The sequence below is a fragment of the Mytilus californianus genome, unplaced genomic scaffold, assembly GCF_021869535.1.
Source record: "Mytilus californianus isolate M0D057914Y unplaced genomic scaffold, xbMytCali1.0.p SCAF_18, whole genome shotgun sequence".
Classification (NCBI taxonomy): Eukaryota; Metazoa; Mollusca; class Bivalvia; order Mytilida; family Mytilidae; genus Mytilus; species Mytilus californianus.
Genome location: NW_026262666.1, coordinates 6,868,562 through 6,887,066, shown reverse-complemented (window position 1 = coordinate 6,887,066; position 18,505 = coordinate 6,868,562). Strand labels below are relative to the sequence as shown.

At 33.2% G+C, this 18,505-nt stretch overlaps 2 long non-coding RNA genes across 2 annotated transcripts in view; one reads left to right on the top strand and one right to left on the bottom strand.

Annotated features, from left to right (window-relative positions):
* LOC127726673 (uncharacterized) overlaps positions 1–18,505 on the bottom strand; it is a 76,306-nt gene that overhangs the window by 27,625 nt on the left and 30,176 nt on the right. The gene's annotated exons all lie outside the window — the stretch shown is intronic.
* Positions 3,232–10,477, top strand: LOC127726668 (uncharacterized). The gene is made up of 3 exons (XR_007993629.1): positions 3,232–3,423; positions 8,491–8,589; positions 9,839–10,477. It is a non-coding gene; the product is annotated as an uncharacterized LOC127726668 (long non-coding RNA).

Sequence of the window (18,505 nt, the reverse complement as noted above, 5' to 3'; positions counted from 1 at the left end):
CACAAAAAAAAAATTTGGACCATTTTAAAGAGATTGTGACGGGCAACGACTATATAGGTGTTGAAGAGGAGACATTGGCGCATCGTTTAAGAAAATCTCCAGAGTAGTTTATGTTCGAAAATCTGAAGTTACGGTTAAAAAACTGAAAATTTTATTGTGAAATTGACAAAATGAGATTAGGGGGGTAGGGCACTAAAAGAAAAATTTGGACCATTTTAAAGAGATTGTGACGGGCAACGACTATATAGGTGTTGTAGAGGAGACATTGGCGCATCGTTTAAGAAAATCTCCTGAGTGGTTTATGTTCGAAAATCTGAAGTTACGGTTAAAAAACTGAAAATTTTTTTGTGAAATTGACAGAATGAGATTAAGGGGGTAGGGCACTAAAAGAAAAATTTGGACCATTTTAAAGAGATTGTGACGGGCAACGACTATATAGGTGTTGAAGAGGAGACATTGGCGCATCGTTTAAGAAAATCTCCAGAGTAGTTTATGTTCGAAAATCTGAAGTTACGGTTAAAAAACTGAAAATGTTATTGTGAAATTGACAGAATGAGATTAAGGGGGTAGGGCACTAAAAGAAAAATTTGGACCATTTTAAAGAGATTGTGACGGGCAACGACTATATAGGTGTTGAAGAGGAGACATTGGCGCATCGTTTAAGAAAATCTCCAGAGTGGTTTACGTTCGAAAATCTGAAGTTACGGTTAAAAAACTGAAAATTTTATTGTGAAATTGACAAATTGAGATTAGGGTGGTAGGGCACTAAAAGAAAAATTTGGACCATTTTAAAGAGATTGTGACGGGCAACGACTATATAGGTGTTGAAGAGGAGACATTGGCGCATCGTTTAAGAAAATCTCCAGAGTAGTTTATGTTCGAAAATCTGAAGTTACGGTTAAAAAACTGAAAATTTTATTGTGAAATTGACAAAATGAGATTAGGGGGGTAGGGCACTAAAAGAAAAATTTGGACCATTTTAAAGAGATTGTGACGGGCAACGACTATATAGGTGTTGTAGAGGAGACATTGGCGCATCGTTTAAGAAAATCTCCTGAGTGGTTTATGTTCGAAAATCTGAAGTTACGGTTAAAAAACTGAAAATTTTATTGTGAAATTGACAGAATGAGATTAAGGGGGTAGGGCACTAAAAGAAAAATTTGGACCATTTTAAAGAGATTGTGACGGGCAACGACTATATAGGTGTTGAAAAAGAGACATTGGCGCATCGTTTAAGAAAATCTCCAGAGTAGTTTATGTTCGAAAATCTGAAGTTACGGTTAAAAAACTGAAAATTTTATTGTGAAATTGACAGAATGAGATTAAGGGGGTAGGGCACTAAAAGAAAAATTTGGACCATTTTAAAGAGATTGTGACGGGCAACGACTATATAGGTGTTGAAGAGGAGACATTGGCGCATCGTTTAAGAAAATCTCCAGAGTAGTTTATGTTCGAAAATCTGAAGTTACGGTTAAAAAACTGAAAATTTTATTGTGAAATTGACAAAATGAGATTAGGGGGGTAGGGCACTAAAAGAAAAATTTGGACCATTTTAAAGAGATTGTGACGGGCAACGACTATATAGGTGTTGTAGAGGAGACATTGGCGCATCGTTTAAGAAAATCTCCTGAGTGGTTTATGTTCGAAAATCTGAAGTTACGGTTAAAAAACTGAAAATTTTATTGTGAAATTGACAAAATGAGATTAGGGGGGTAGGGCACTAAAAGAAAAATTTGGACCATTTTAAAGAAATTGTGACGGGCAACGACTATATAGGTGTTGTAGAGGAGACAATGGCGCATCGTTTAAGAAAATCTCCAGAGTGGTTTATGTTCGAAAATCTGAAGTTCCGGTTAAAAAACTGAAATTTTGAAATTGACTAAATGAGATTGGGGGTTAGGCCAATTTAAGTTAATTTTGGACCAATTTCAAGAGATTGTGACGGGCAACGACTATATAGGTGTTGTCGAAGAGACATTGGCGCATCGTTTAGGAAAATCTCCAGAGTGGTTTATGTTCGAAAATCTGAAGTTACGGTTGAAAAACTGAAACTTTTATTGTGATTATTGAAATTGACAAAATGAGATTAGGGGGTTAGGGCAATTCAAGTTAATTTTGGACTAATTTGAAGAGATTGTGACGGGCAACGACTATATAGGTGTTGTAGGGGAGACAATGGCGTATCGTTTAAGAAAATCTCCAGAGTGGTTTATGTTCGAAAATCTGAAGTTACGGTTAAAAATCTGAAATAGTGAAATTGACAAAAACGGAAAAATTTATGAAATTTTCGTTTCCGTTCTCTAACTTCAGTTTGCCTCAACCAAATGTTATGAAGCTTAGACACAATGCTTATTACCACAAAACGATCTCAACTGTATGTGGAAGTTGACTCATGCATATTTAAAATCTTGAAAAATAGACCAACACTCATCCTTAATGTTTAAAATTAATTATTTTCCAATTATTCAAAGTGACAATTTATATACCTTCAGACATTTATTGACATGTACAATATAATATTTCAGATCACTTGAAGTAGTATTGGCAGTAATTTTAAAGTGATCATTTGATTAAGCATTTGAATGGGCTTGATAGTGCTTTCTTTTTTCGATATCTCTCTTTTTGTAGTATTCATTCAAAATTCGTAATTTGTCTAAATAAACATATCTTTAATAAATAAATATCACAAAATAATAAAGAAAAAACATACGGAAACAGAAGAGAGCAAGTGGCCGAAAATGGTTTATTTATTACAATAACAAAAATAGACATAATTTGAAAGTCACAATTATGAAATGCTTACGTTTTCCCTTTTCTTTAGATTACTACGTATTCGTGAACATATACATGCAAACAAATAAATATTTTCCTCTCATTCTACGTTTAGAATTAACAATGGGAATGGAATTAAATGAGGTTTTTCTAAACATTTAATTTTATTATACTTCACGTCAAAATGCCATATTTTGATTGGCTAATACGAGGGTGTAATTTACTCTATTACCCTTCATGGAGACGCTTGATCAAGTGTGCGCTTTATTAAATACGACTCTATCATATGGCAAATACTCTATTACCCTTCACGGAGACGCTTGATCAAGTGTGCGCTTTATTAAATACGACTCTATCCTATGGCAAATACTCTATTACCCTTCACGGAGACGCTTGATCAAGTGTGCGCTTTATTAAATACGAGGTATAATAGTTGTGGTTCTTATGATCTAAAAACCACGATATGGACCACGCTCTGATTGGCTTATTTATTTTTCATTTTTGTTATCTATCATACGATTGGTTCTCAATGTAACTCGGATTTATTCTACGAAAAAAAGAGTTTCCGAAGTGTACTTTCTGTTTCGATTTCACGTTATATTTATACTGCTGTTAATTGACGGGCAAGAAGTCTTTAAGATGCGGAAAAGGGTAAACACTTAAACAAAAATTGCATGTTTACGACCAAATAACAAACATACCTTTGTTTTAAACATTAAGGCCAAAATATCAGGATTTGATCCAACCTGGGATTTATAAACTTAAAAGTTTTCAGTATAACTTATAAGTCTTTAACTAATGAGTGGTGTGAGCATGTTGATAGTAAGAGATATTCATATTCATTATTACACAGTTGTGCCCCTATGATTTTTTTTATTATTGCCCTTAGAATAGGGGGTCTAATTTTTTTTTGGGGGGGGGGTTCTGATCCTGGATCCCACTTATTGTTTAGTGAGAATCCCGTATCCCTCTTCTCATTGCCATAATAGCGCATGTAATTTCCTGTGTCCTGCCGGACTTCATTTCCTGTTTTTACGCTTAATTATTCGACCATCACGTGTCATGCTTAAAAAAATCAGCCAATACCGGGTCACGCTTAGACCCTAATGAGACCCACTTAATTAGTATTCATAACCATATGATTAAACAGTTAGGCTGTGATAATCGTCTGATTATTGCCCATTATAATCATGATCATATGATTAAACAGTTCCGCTGTGATCATTGTCTGATTATTGCCCTTGATAATCTTGATCATATGATTAAACAGTTCGGCCGTGATGATCGTCTGATTATTGCCCTTGATATTCAGTATCATATAATCAAACAGTTAGGCCATGATGATTGTTTGATTATTGCCCTTAGTATTCATAACCATATGAATAAACAGTTAGGTTGTGATGATCGTCTGATTATTTCCCTTGATAATCATGATCACATGATTAAACAGTTAGGCCATGATGATTGTCTGAGTATTGCCCTTGATAATCATGATCATAGGACTAAACAGTTAGGCCGTGATGATCGTCTGATTATTGCCCTTGATAATCATGATTAAACAGTTAGGCCATGATGACTGTTTGATTATTGCCATCAAAATTCATGATTTTCTTATTACACAGTTTGACCGTGATGATCATTTGATTATTTCCCTTACTTTTCATGATTATCTGATTACATATTTTTGATTATTGCCCTTAATATTCATAATTATCTAATGTAAGGTTTGATTGTTGCCCTTGATATTCATGATAGATTAGATAATGTTATATCACACTTTGATCATGTTAATCATTTGATTATTACCCTTATTGTACATGATCCCGGATTTTGAAAAAGGGGTAGAGGCCCTATGGTAAACCAACATTTAGAGCAATACGTTTATAAAGTCTATACATTTATCATATATGAAGCTCCCTGCTCCCTCTAAATCTGCCTTTGATGATAATGTTATTACAGGGTTTAATCATCACTTCAAATTGATTGGTTAATTATTGTCTTTTATAACCTTGTTTAATCATGCCAATAGTTTTGATTTCTGCCCTAAAAATTCATGATCATGTTATTTAATAGGTTGATCATTAAATAGTTAAATAGTTTGATCACTGCAATGTAATTGCAATACTTATATCAAGCCTGTACCTTAGAACCATATCAACAAAACAATACATACATGTCATATAGACTGTACCTAAGAACCATATTAGACAAAACTTATAACCTGAACCTAAGAACCATATAGACAAAACTTATAACATAAACCTAAGAATCATAAACAATACATATACCTTCAATATAAGAACCATAGAAAAATATATAAAGCCTATATCTAAGAACCGTAGGAAATACATATATACTGTAGACTATACTTAAACACCATAGACAACATAATAAGCTTATAAAATTATCTAAGAATTATAGACAATATATACAGCCTATTTCTAACAACAATATACTATACATATAGACTGAAACTAAGAACCATAGACAAAACATATCATGCATATATCCTTTATCAAAGAACAATAGATAATACATATAAACTAAACCTAAGAACCATAGACTATACATATAGCCTATATCTAAGAACCACAGACAATACATATAGACTGTACCTAAGAACCATAGACAATACATAATACATATAGACTGAACCTAAGAACCATAGACAATACATTATACATATAGACTGAACCTAAGAACCATAGACAATACATAATACATATAGACTGAACTTAAGAACCATAGACAATACATAATACATATAGACTGAACCTAAGAACCATAGACAATACATAATACTTATAGACTGAACCTAAGAACCATAGACAATACATTATATATATAGACTGAACCTAAGAACCATAGACAATACATAATACATATAGACTGAACCTAAGAACCATAGACAATACATAATACATATAGACTGAACCTAAGAACCATAGACAATACATTATACATATAGACTGAACCTAAGAACCATAGACAAACATAATACATATATCCTTTATCTAGACTCAAAGACAATACATTATACATATATATCCTTTATCTAGACCCAAAGACAATACATATAGACCAGTTAGGCATATAACTCTACAGGGTTATTCCAGAAAATATCTTACATGTGTTATTACAGATACTTTCATGAGTTGTCTACTCTTTAATCCTTTTATTATCTAAATCTGTGAGAACAAATGTTTGTGATTAGTAAAATAAATCATAAACATTTTAATATTTAGTGGGCTCTAGGGAACTCTTGAAACTTTGTGGAAAAACTAAATGCATAGCCTTGAAAACTGATTTTTGAATTTTCATAAACCATGTAAAATCAATGTGATGAGGCTTTTAAGGGATAAACTTAGCTGTAATAACAAGGCTTAGATATTAAAAGCATGTGACTTATTATATGAGACACTTGGGAATTACTGGGAAGCTTGCAGAGAACCTAATTACATGCTCTGATCCTTATTTCTTACAATAAACTAAAAAACATTGTAATTAAGCCTGATGTATGTCTGAGCAAATGCTTTGGAGTGATGTAGAAAAGCTATAATAACACCCTTTTAAATAGTTATTACAGGCATATTTTTTCTGTAATAACAAGTTACATAGATGTACTATGCATGTTTGGCAAACTATGAACTGTTATATCTTTCTATAGTTGTGTATACATAGGACAAGAGTAATATCGATAGAACTTGTCAACATTTTAACAAAACTAATTATGTATATTGTCCCTTTGAAACATGTAACAAACATATGTTATCACAGTTCTTTGATTTTTTAGTCCACAATAACAAATATATGTTATTTTTCTCTAATAACCCTATAGAGTTATATCCTTGACTGTAGGTGGAACCTAAGAATCATAGACAATACATATAGACTCTACCTAAGAACAACAGACAATACATATAGACTGAACCTAAGAACTATAGACAACACATAATATATGTATATAGACTGTACCTAATAACCATAGACAATACATATAGACTGTACCTAAAAACCATAGACCATACATATAGACTGTACCTTAGAAACATAGATAATACATATAGCCTATATCTAAGAACACTAGACTGTACATGCAGACTGAACCTAAGAACCATAGACAATACATATAAACTCTATACATAAGAACCATAGACAATACATATTGCCTATATCTAAGAACCATAGACAATACATATAGCCTATACATAAGAACCATAGACAATACACGTAGACTAAACCTAAGAACCATAGACAATACAAATAGACTGTACGGTCTGTACCTAAGAACCATAAACAATACATATAGACCATATCTAAGAAGCATAGACTATACATACAGACTGAACATAAGAACCATAAACAATACATATAGCCTATATCTAAGAACCATAGACAATACATATAGACTACCTTAGAACCATAGACAATACATATAGCCTATATCTAAGAACCATAGAATATACATACAGACTGAACCTAAGAACCATAGACAATACATAAAGACTGTATCTAAGAACCATAGACAATACATATAGCCTATATCTAAGAAACATAGACAATATATATATAGACTGTACCTAAGAACCATACACAATATATATATAGACTGTACCTAAGAACCATAGACAATACATATAGCCTATATCTAAGAACCATAGACAATATATATATAGACTGTACCTAAGAACCATACACAATATATATAAAGACTGTACCTAAGATCCATAGACAATACATATAGCCTATATCTAAGAACCATAGACAATATATATATAGACTGTACCTAAGAACCATAGACAATACATACAGCCTATATCTAAGAACCATAGACAATATATATAGCCTATATCTAAGTACCATAGACAATACATATAGTTCCGTGTTGAAGGCCGTACTTTGACCTATAATGGTTTACGTTTATAAATTGTTACTTGGATGGAGAGTTGTCTCATTGGAACACATCTTCCTATATCTATATACCTAAGAACAATAGACAATACACATAGACTAAACCTAAGAACCATAGACAATACAAATAGACTGTACCTAAGAACCATCAACAAAACATATAAACTGAAACTAAGAACCATGGACAATGCATATAGACTATACCTAAGAACCATAGACAATACATATAGCCTATATCTAAAAACCATAGACAATACATATAGCCTATATCTAAGAACCATAGACAATACATATAAATTGAACATGAGAACCATAGACAATGCATATAGCCTGTATCTTAGAACCATAGACAATGCATATAGACTGAACCTAAGAACCATATCTAAGAACCATAGGCAATACATATGGACCATTTCTAAGAACCATAGACAATACATATAGACTGAACCTAAGAACCATAGACAATACATATAGCCTGTATCTTAGAACCATAGACAATACATACAGACTTAACCTAAGAACCATTTCTAAGAACCATAGACAATACATATAGACTGAACCTAAGAACCATAGACAATACATATAGCCTGTATCTTAGAACCATAGACAATGCATATAGCCTGTATCTTAGAACCATAGACAATGCATATAGACTGAACCTAAGAACCATAGACAATACATATAGCCTGTATCTTAGAACCATAGACAATATATAAATCCAAATGTAACAACCATAGACAATACATTTAGCTTATACATTACCTGTAGTAAATGTTATATTGAATTCAATTATTTTTCTGTCTACAGAGTTCCAGGAGACTTGGTGCATTCATTCATAGTTAACAAATCACATTGTAAAGGTTTTGGACACACTCTGTAATCTAACACCAGATTTATTAGATACTGGTATGTATATAGACAATATCAATATTGTTTTATTTTTAGATTTGGTAAGTGCCCCATGCATTAATTTTGAACCCTATCATTTAAAATTAAAAATTCCCTTTTTCTCTATGAATTAATCCATAGGTTTTTGGACTGGAAACATAGGTATAAAAATAAAAAGATGTGGTATGATTGCCACCAGAGACTAATTGACATAGAGGTAAGGAACTTAAGGTCATTGTACAGCCTTCAAAAATGAGCAAACCCATTAAAGAACAAATAAAAATGTTCAGCTGATAAATGGCCTAACTCATCAGATCAATACAAACATGACAATTAAACCACAAAAACAAAGGGAGCCAATTTATCAGCAAAAAGATTTTTCCGATCATGTTTGTTGTGACAAATGAAATATTTAGCTTGAAAATTAAGTCTGCAAGGCCCTGCTATCTATGTTCCCTAGGCTTATATTATTGGTTGAAATCCTGATCATTTGTCCACTTTTACAACAACCTCCATTTTACATAATTGAAGTGTCTTGGGCAATTTTCTGTATTAAAAGATAAACAAAAAGTGTCCTGTTTTAATACTTTCTTACACATGTAATCATCAATTTGAAACACTTTCAGCTTGTTGCAATGGTCAGAAAAGACATTCCTTAATCTACTCTTTTATATATTTCTAACACAAGAAAATATATACATTATAAAATATGTGGCAAGGAAACCCTTGGTTATTTATACAAGAATGTTATTCTATGCAAGAGTGTAATATTATCTTCTTGCAAACCTAATGGAACTTTTACATTGGGTCATCTTCTTTTGGTCAAGGTATTTAAACATTTATCTGTTCTATTATCAATTGAATAATTACAATAGTTATAAGTCTCTTTATAGTTTATTCACTTGGACCTTTAAATATCTTCTAAGAGAAATCTATCAATCAATGATTAATTTACATGAATAACAAAGATGAAAAGACATGTATCAACTCACAAAACCTCTTGCTTGCCAATTCTATAAATTCTGCAAGATCATGCATAAAAAAAAAAGATATTTTCGTCAGTAACTATTTGACAGAATGTGGTCAACTGCTATACAGTAATGAGTTGTAGAGAGTTTGCTCTTTTCAGGTCTTTCATGCACCAAATTCTATACTTTCTTTTCAAAATGCAATGTGTTCTGTCCGACTTCTTTGAAAATTTATAGTGTAAGTTCTAAAAGAATTAATGAGAGCTTACACATTCTAACATAAGAATTTTATATTTCAGGTTGTTCAACATCTACTATGTCAAAGTTCACATAAAACCTCAAGGAGTTAGCACACAGATGGTTCAGCAGAATAACTGAATAAAACAACAAAAAAAGATTTTAACATTCTGTAATACATGAACTATTGAAATTATTCATAGGCACTGCACATAAATATATATGAAAAATTATAAACTTTTGATGTCTTTAATTATAGGAACTATTTACAAGTTGTCTAGTATATAATAATGACATGAAAAAAATACCATATTTTAAAAACATTTTTGTAATATTTAAATTATCCATGAAAATTTTCTTGAAGCTTTTTTTAAAAATTTCATTGGATAAAAGAGATGGTAGGTGGAAATTCTGCTTAGATAATATGAAAACTAACTAAACAAATAGTAAACATGTATACTACTTTTGGAAAAAGATACCTACATCTTTATCGAAGCATAATTGAGTATAACAATAAAATCAATACCATCGATTGTTTGTAAATATTTATGCTTATATTTCAATAATGAGTAAAAATCATTATCATTTATTGAAACAACTGGCTCAGAAATGCTTACCAATAACTAGAACCAAGGTGTGAAGGACATATTATCTATTACATTTTGTAAATTATCAGAATATATGTGACATTAGCAAAAGGACTATTTTAGTTTTTGATTATATAAGCTTAATACTTAATGAGGCCATCACTTGTTATATATTAAAAACATATTTTGACGTAAAGGCATATTTACAAACAATTAGTTTTAGATAATACAGGTAATAACAGAAACCAAGGGTTTAAACACATTTGTGTTACAATTCTGTTGTTTACAGAGTATACACATATTTATAAACAACTAATAAATATAGATTCTACCACTGCATCGAGTGTGATACGATATTAATCCACTCGAGACAGTTAAATTTTCAAATTTAAAACGAGAGGCTCGCCGAGAGTTTTAAATATTTAAAATTTAACTGTCGAGAGTGGATAAATATCGTATTGCACGAAATTTGGTGGTGGAATCTGTTTCTCTAATGATTTTCTAACAATATGCAGGCAAACTTATTCCTTCTTTTCGAATGATCTGCAAAAAGATGTGTTCTTTCTATCTGACGTCATCAGGCATGGTCGCCTTTTTTCATGCCATCACAATAGGAAATTCAGCGGAAAGCAAGAAAATTCGACGTCATAATCGGATTTTAACCAATGAAGAACTGAGATCAAACGAACTACACGTTGACTAATTTTTTTTATACAATGGGTGCAGAAAGGGATAAATTGACGAAGAATTAGAGAAAATAATATAAACCTGAAATATTTGTTAGCTGTGGTTATTATATACAGTCTATATATAGTGTCTGTGGTTCTTCAAGAAATTTAATATAAATTGTCTGCAGTTGTTCGATACAGACTATATAAATTGTCTGTATATGAATAAGGAGATATGGTATGTTTGCCAATGAGACAACTATCCACCAAAGTTCAAATGATGTTAGCAGTTATTGACAACCATACAGAATTCTACAATGAGAAAAATAACCCAAACCATATAGTCAGCATTAAAAGGCATCGACATGAAAAAAAATGAAACAATTCAATTGAGAAAACTAATGTCTTAACTTATAGCAAATCAATTTACAAATATGACAGACATGAACCAACAACAAGCACTGAACTTCAGTGTCCTTACTTGGGAAAAGCACACCAATAGTGCAGTTATAAGATACTGTCTGCATTTATTGTCTGTGGTTGTTAGATACAGTGTGTATATGTTGTCTGTGGTTGTTAGATACAGTGTGTATATGTTATCTGTGGTTGTTAGATACAGTGTATATGTTATCTGTGGTTGCTAGATATAGTGTGTATATGTTGTCTGTGGTTGCTAGATACAGTGTGTATATGTTATCTGTGGTTGTTAGATACAGTGTGTATATGTTATCTGTGGTTGTTAGATACAGTGTGTATATGTTATCTGTGGTTGTTAGATGCAGTCTGTTAATGTTGTCTGTGGTTCTAAGATACAGTGTGTATATGTTGTCTGTGGTTCCTAGATACAGTGTGTATATGTTGTCTGTGGTTATTACAGTGTGTATATGTTGTCTGTGGTTGTTAGATACAGTGTGTATATGTTATCTGTGGTTGCTAGATACAGTGTGTATATGTTATCTGTGGTTGCTAGATACAGTGTGTATATGTTGTCTGTGGTTGCTAGATACAGTGTGTATATGTTATCTGTGGTTGTTAGATACAGTGTGTATATGTTATCTGTGGTTGTTAGATACAGTGTGTATATGTTATTTGTGGTTGTTAGATGCAGTCTGTTAATGTTGTCTGTGGTTCTAAGATACAGTGTGTATATGTTGTCTGTGGTTCCTAGATACAGTGTGAATATGTTGTCTGTGTATATTGTCTGTGGTTGCTAGATACAGTGGGTATATGTTGTCTGTGGTTCCTAGATACAGTGTGAATATGTTGTCTGTGTATATTGTCTGTGGTTGCTAGATACAGTGTGTATACGTTGTCTGTGGTTGCTAGATACAGTGTGTATATGTTGTCTGTGGTTGCTAGATACAGTGTGTATATGTTGTCTGTGGTTCTTAGATACAGTGTGTATATGTTGTCTGTGGTTCTTAAATACAGTGTGAATATGGTGTCTGTGGTTCTTGGATACAGTCTGTTTATATTGTCTGTGGTTGCTAGATAGTGTGTATATGTTGTTTGTGTTTGCTAGATACAATGGGTATATGTTGTCTGTGTTTGCTAGATACAGTGTATATATGTTGTCTGTGGTTGCTAGATACAGTGTGTATATGTTGTCTGTGGTTCTTAGATGCAGTGTGTATATGTTGTCTGTGGTTCTTAGATACAGTGTGAATATGGTGTCTGTGGTTCTTGGATACAGTCTGTGTATATTGTCTGTGGTTGCTAGATAGTGTGTATATGTTGTTTGTGTTTGCTAGATACAGTGTGTATATGTTGTTTGTGTTTGCTAGATACAGTGTGTATATGTTGTCTGTGGTTGCTAGATACAGTGTGTATATGTTGTCTGTGATTGCTAGATATAGTGTGTATATGTTGTATATGGTTGCTAGATAAGGGTGTATATGTTGTCTGTGGTTATCAGATACAGTCTATATATGTTGTCTGTGGTCCTTAATTACAGCCAGTGTATATTGTCTGTGATTGCTAGATACAGTATGTATATGTTGTTTGTGGTTGTCAAATGCAGTCTGTTTAAATTGTCTGTGGTTGTTAGATACATTCTGTGTATATTGTCTGTGGTTCTTTGATAGTCTTTGGATATTGTCTGTGGTTGCTAGATACAGTGTGTATATGTTGTCTGTGCTTGTTTGGCCATGGCGTTGTCAGTTTGTTTTCGATCTATGAGTTTGACTGTCCCTCTGGTATCTTTCGTCCCTCTTTTAGACAGAGCCAGTATATGCTGTCTGTAGGTTTTAGATACAGTCTGTATATGTTGTCTATGGTTGATAGGTAAATCTAGAATAGAGGTTATATAGAAACAGGGAATGTGTCAAAAAGACAACCGATATGTCTTTAACGAATAGAGAAAATCCAACATCTGGAGGCGGGCTTCAGTTTGCTCCTAAAATAATGTATTCTAGTTCAGTTAAAAAAAAAGGAATATATATATAAAAAGAAGATGATGTATGATTGCCAATGAGACAACTCTCCACAAGAGACCAAACGACACAGAAATTAATAGCTATAGGTCATCGTACGGCCTTCAACAATGAACAAAGCCTGAAACTGCATAGTCGGCTATAAAAGGCCCCGAAATCACTAATGTAATACAATTCAAAAAACAAAAAACTAACGGCATAATGTACAAAAAAAATGAAAGAAAAACAAATATGTAACACAACAAAAAACGACAACCACTGAATTACACGCACCTGACTTGGGACCAGCAGTGAGCACATAGATACATAATGTGGCGGGGGTTGAACATGTTAGCGGGAATCCAACCCTCTCCTAACCTGGAACTGTGGTGTAACAGTACAACATCAGACCGAACTATAAAAATCAGTTGAAAAAAGGCTTAACTCATCAGATGATACACATAGAAATAAACATAACAAAACAACGTGGACGTGACCGGGTATTGTACATCCCAACAACATAAAGACACTAAGTACAGATCTGAGAGTACTCGATCGAAGTTACCGGCAGCTAGTTCAAAGCCAATATCAACTTATATAAAAAAAATCATTCATCCAAGACTAAATTATTAATTAGTACACATCCACCATCCAATGGATTTAGTGTAAAGACATCATAAACAGTCAGAGAAAAACATGACCTTGTGCAATGCCAAGATACGAGAGTCGATAGCTTGTAGATCAATGAAAGAGTGTATATATATAACAATAATATCATTGAGTTTGCTTTTAACTTAATGATAACAAAATCAATATTAACACAAAAAAAACATCATTCAAAGATTTACATGGTAATTATATAATATGAAAAAAGTGTGTACCGTTTTGTATGATGTAATTGGACCTTATGATATAAAGTATACGGTCATTTGATAATTCTGTAAGTGTTGTATGATGTACTAGTAATTGGACCTTATGGTATAAGGTAGATGGTTATTTGGTACAGTCTATAAAGACTTTGTAAAGAATCACTCTGATTCAAACAAAAAATTCTCTGAAACTGACATTATCAAGATGCTTGATTTCTTGATTGACAACATATTTGTTACGTTTGGAGGACGTACGTGTTTTTCAACAGACTGTCGGAATTCCAATGGGAACCAATTGTGCCCCTATTCTTGCCAACTTGTTTCTTTATCATTATGAGGCTGACTTCATACAGGAACTTCTTATGAAGAAAGATAAGAAGTTAGCAATATCCTTTAACTCTACATTCCGCTATATAGATGATGTTCTCTCACTAAATAATACAAAATTTGGTGACTATGTTCAACGAATCTATCCCATCGAACTAGAGATATAGGATACTACAGATACAGTTAAGTCTGCCTCATATCTTGACTTACATCTAGAAATGACAATGAGGGTCGGTTGAAAACAAAACTTTACGACAAAAGAGATGATTTCAGCTTCCCAATTTTGAACTTTCCATTTCTATGTAGCAACATTCCAGCAGCGCCTGCATACGGAGTATATATCTCTCAATTGATACGATATTCCCGGGCTTGTGTTTCCTATCATGATTTCCTTGATAGAGGATTGCTGCTCACAAGGAAGCTATTAAACCAAGAGTTCCAAATGGTGAAGTTGAAGTCATCCCTTCGTAAATTTTACGGACGCCATCACGAGTTGGTTGACCGTTATATGGAATAACCGTTTCACAGATGATATCGGATATGTTCCTTATGTCGAAACTACAATACCCTCCCTTTTCACGAATGTGACTTACCGAATTAGACTATTTACCGGATTTGTAATAACATAAGCAACACGACGGGTGCCACATGTGAAGCTGGATCTGCTTACCCTTCAGACGCACCCGAGATCACCCCCAGTTTTTGGTGGGGTTCGTGTTACTTAGTCTTTGGTTTTCTATGTTGTGTCATCTGTACTATTATTTGTCTGTTTGTCTTTTTATTTTTGGCCATGGCGTTGTCAGTTTGTTTTCGATCTATGAGTTTGACTGTCTCTCTGGTATCTTTCGTCCCTCATCTATAAGTGTTGCATGTGGTTTTTTGACCTAATTGTATAAGGTATGTTGTTTTTTGTACAGTCTATAAGTTTTGAGACAATTCGACCTTGAGGTATGAAGTATATGGCTATTTGATTCATTCTATGATTGTTGTCTGAGGTATTTGGATCTTCTGGTATAAGATATGTAGCTATTTAAAACAGTATAAATTGAGTGTTGTAAGAGATTATTCGAATTAAAAGGGTACGTCAAGAGAAGTTTTGAATCTTGATAGTAATTGTAACAAGCATTATTTGTTGAATAAAATTATAATGTGTTACAGTACATACAATTATTATTGAATATTTTAATGGATTCTGCTTCGTTTCATGAAAAACAAATGGCCAACGTAGCTTCAAAAGTCTTTGTTTAGGGTTGAATAAATCGTACTTTGTAAACAAACAAAAAACTCTGATACAATTTATATCACGTTCGGAGGACGTTTTTTTTTCCACAAACTGTCGACCGAATCCCATGGAAAGCAACTGGGCTCTTCTTCCTGCCGAATTGTTCCGTTATTCACATGAGACACACTCCATACGGAGCTTCTACGGAAGAATGAAAAGAAGCTAGCATTAATTTGTTCACTTTTTGCTATCAAGATGAGGTCATCTCACTGAATAATTAAAAGTTTGGTGACTATGTTGAACAAATCTATCCCATCGAACGTGAAATTAAGGATACACAATATACAGATAAATCTGCCTCATATCATGACTTATATCTTAAATTGTCAATGAGTATCGGCTGAGATCAAAACTTTACGACAATATAGAGATGATTCAGCTTCCCACTGTACATTTTCCGTTTCTATGTAATGACATCCCAGCAGCAGCTGCATATAGATTATTTATCTCACAGTTGAAATGATATTCAAAAGTTTGCATTCCCTATCATGATTTCCTTAATAGGGAATTGCTGCTTAAAAGGAAGATATTGACCTATGAGTTCCAAGTGGTAGAGTAATCTATAGACAACATGTATCTAGGAATCACACCATCTACAGACATCTTGTATCGTGGAACCATACCATCTATAGACAACTTATACCGAGGAAACAACACAATGAATGACAACTTGTATAAATGTAAGAACCACACATTCTATAGATAACATATATCTAGGAACCATACCATCTGTACACAACTTGTATCAAGGAACCACACCATATATGGACAACATGTACTGAGGAAGCACACCATCTATAGACAACTTGTATCTAGGAACCCCAACATCTATAAAAAACTTATATCGAGGAACAAAACCATATAAAGATAACCTGTATCTAGGAACCACACCATATATAGATAACTTATATCTAGTAACCACACCGTCTGTAGACACCTGTTATCTAGGAACCAAGCAATATATAGATAAATAAAGGCATCAGTAGTACACCGCTGTTCGAAAGTCATAAATCGATTGAGAGAAAACAAATCCGGGGTACAAATTAAAACCGAGGGAAACACATCAACTATATGAGGAAAACAACGAAACAACAGAAACACTAAAGTGCAACAAAAAACCAAACGACAATGCAACACACACAGAAACGAACTATAAGATAACAACTGCCATATTCCTGACTTGGTACAGGATATTTTAAGAAAAAATGGTGGGTTGAACCTGGTTTTGTGGCTAGCCAAACCTCGTGCTTTTATGGCAATGCTAAATATAACACTAAAAGGACAACATTACATGGCAGGACTGCAATACAAATAAACTTTCAGGACAAAGAAATACACAAATAAACAATACAATAATACATGCTAATAGTTAGCAAAGGTACCAGGCTTATAATTTAATACGCCAGACGCGCGTTTCATCTCCATAAGACTAAGTTATTTCTTGGAACCATACCATCTAAAGACAACTTGTATCCGTATCCAGAAACAATACCATATATTGTATTTAGGAACAATACCTTCAATAAATAACTTATTTCTAGAAACCATACCGTTTATTTAAAACTTGTATCTGGGAACCACACCATCTATAGACAATTTGTATCTAAGAACCACGCCATCTTAACGCACCATCTTAAGATAACCTTAGGAATAGATTACCTTAGCTGTATTTGGCAAAAAATTTAGGAATTTTAGTCCTCAATGCTCTTAAACTTCGTACTTTTTTGGGCCTTTTTAACTTTGTTGGATTCGAGCATCACTGATGAGTCTTTTGTAGACGAAACGCGCGTCTGGCGTAAATAAAAAATGTAGTCCTGGTATCTATGATGAGTTTATTTATATCTAGGAATCATACTATGTATTCAAAACTTGTATCCAGCAACCATTACATCTACAGAAAACTTGTATCTAAGAACCAAACCACATATAAACAACTTATATCTAGGAACCACGCCTTATATAAATAACTTATATCTAGGAACCATACCTTCTATAAATAACTTATTTCTATGAATCATGCCATTTATTTAAAACTTGTATCTAGGAACCACACCATCTATCGAGGAACCACACCTTATATAGACAACATGTTTCTAGGAACCACACAATATATAGTCAGCTTGTATCTAGGAACCACACCATCTATAGACAACTCATATTGAGGAACCACACCGTATATAGACAACATGTACCCAGGAACCATACGAAATATAGAAAACAAGAATCTAGGAACCATACCCAGACAACATGTATCTTGATATTATAGACATCGTGTATCCAGAAACACACTATGTATAGAAATCCATCATATTGAACTAATTTTCTTTTAAAACCAACCTGTATCTAAGAACCATGTTATGTATAGACAAGAGAGGCAAAAGATACCAAAGAGACATTCAAACTCATAACTGTTGGTGTTCCCGTTTGAATGGTTTTACACTAGTCATTTTTGGGGCCCTTTAGAGCTTGGTGTTTGGTGTGAGTCAAGGCTCTGTGTTGAAGACCGTACTTTGACCTATAATGGTTTACTTTTATAAATTGTAACTTGGATGGAGAGTTGTTTCATTGGCACTCATACCACATCT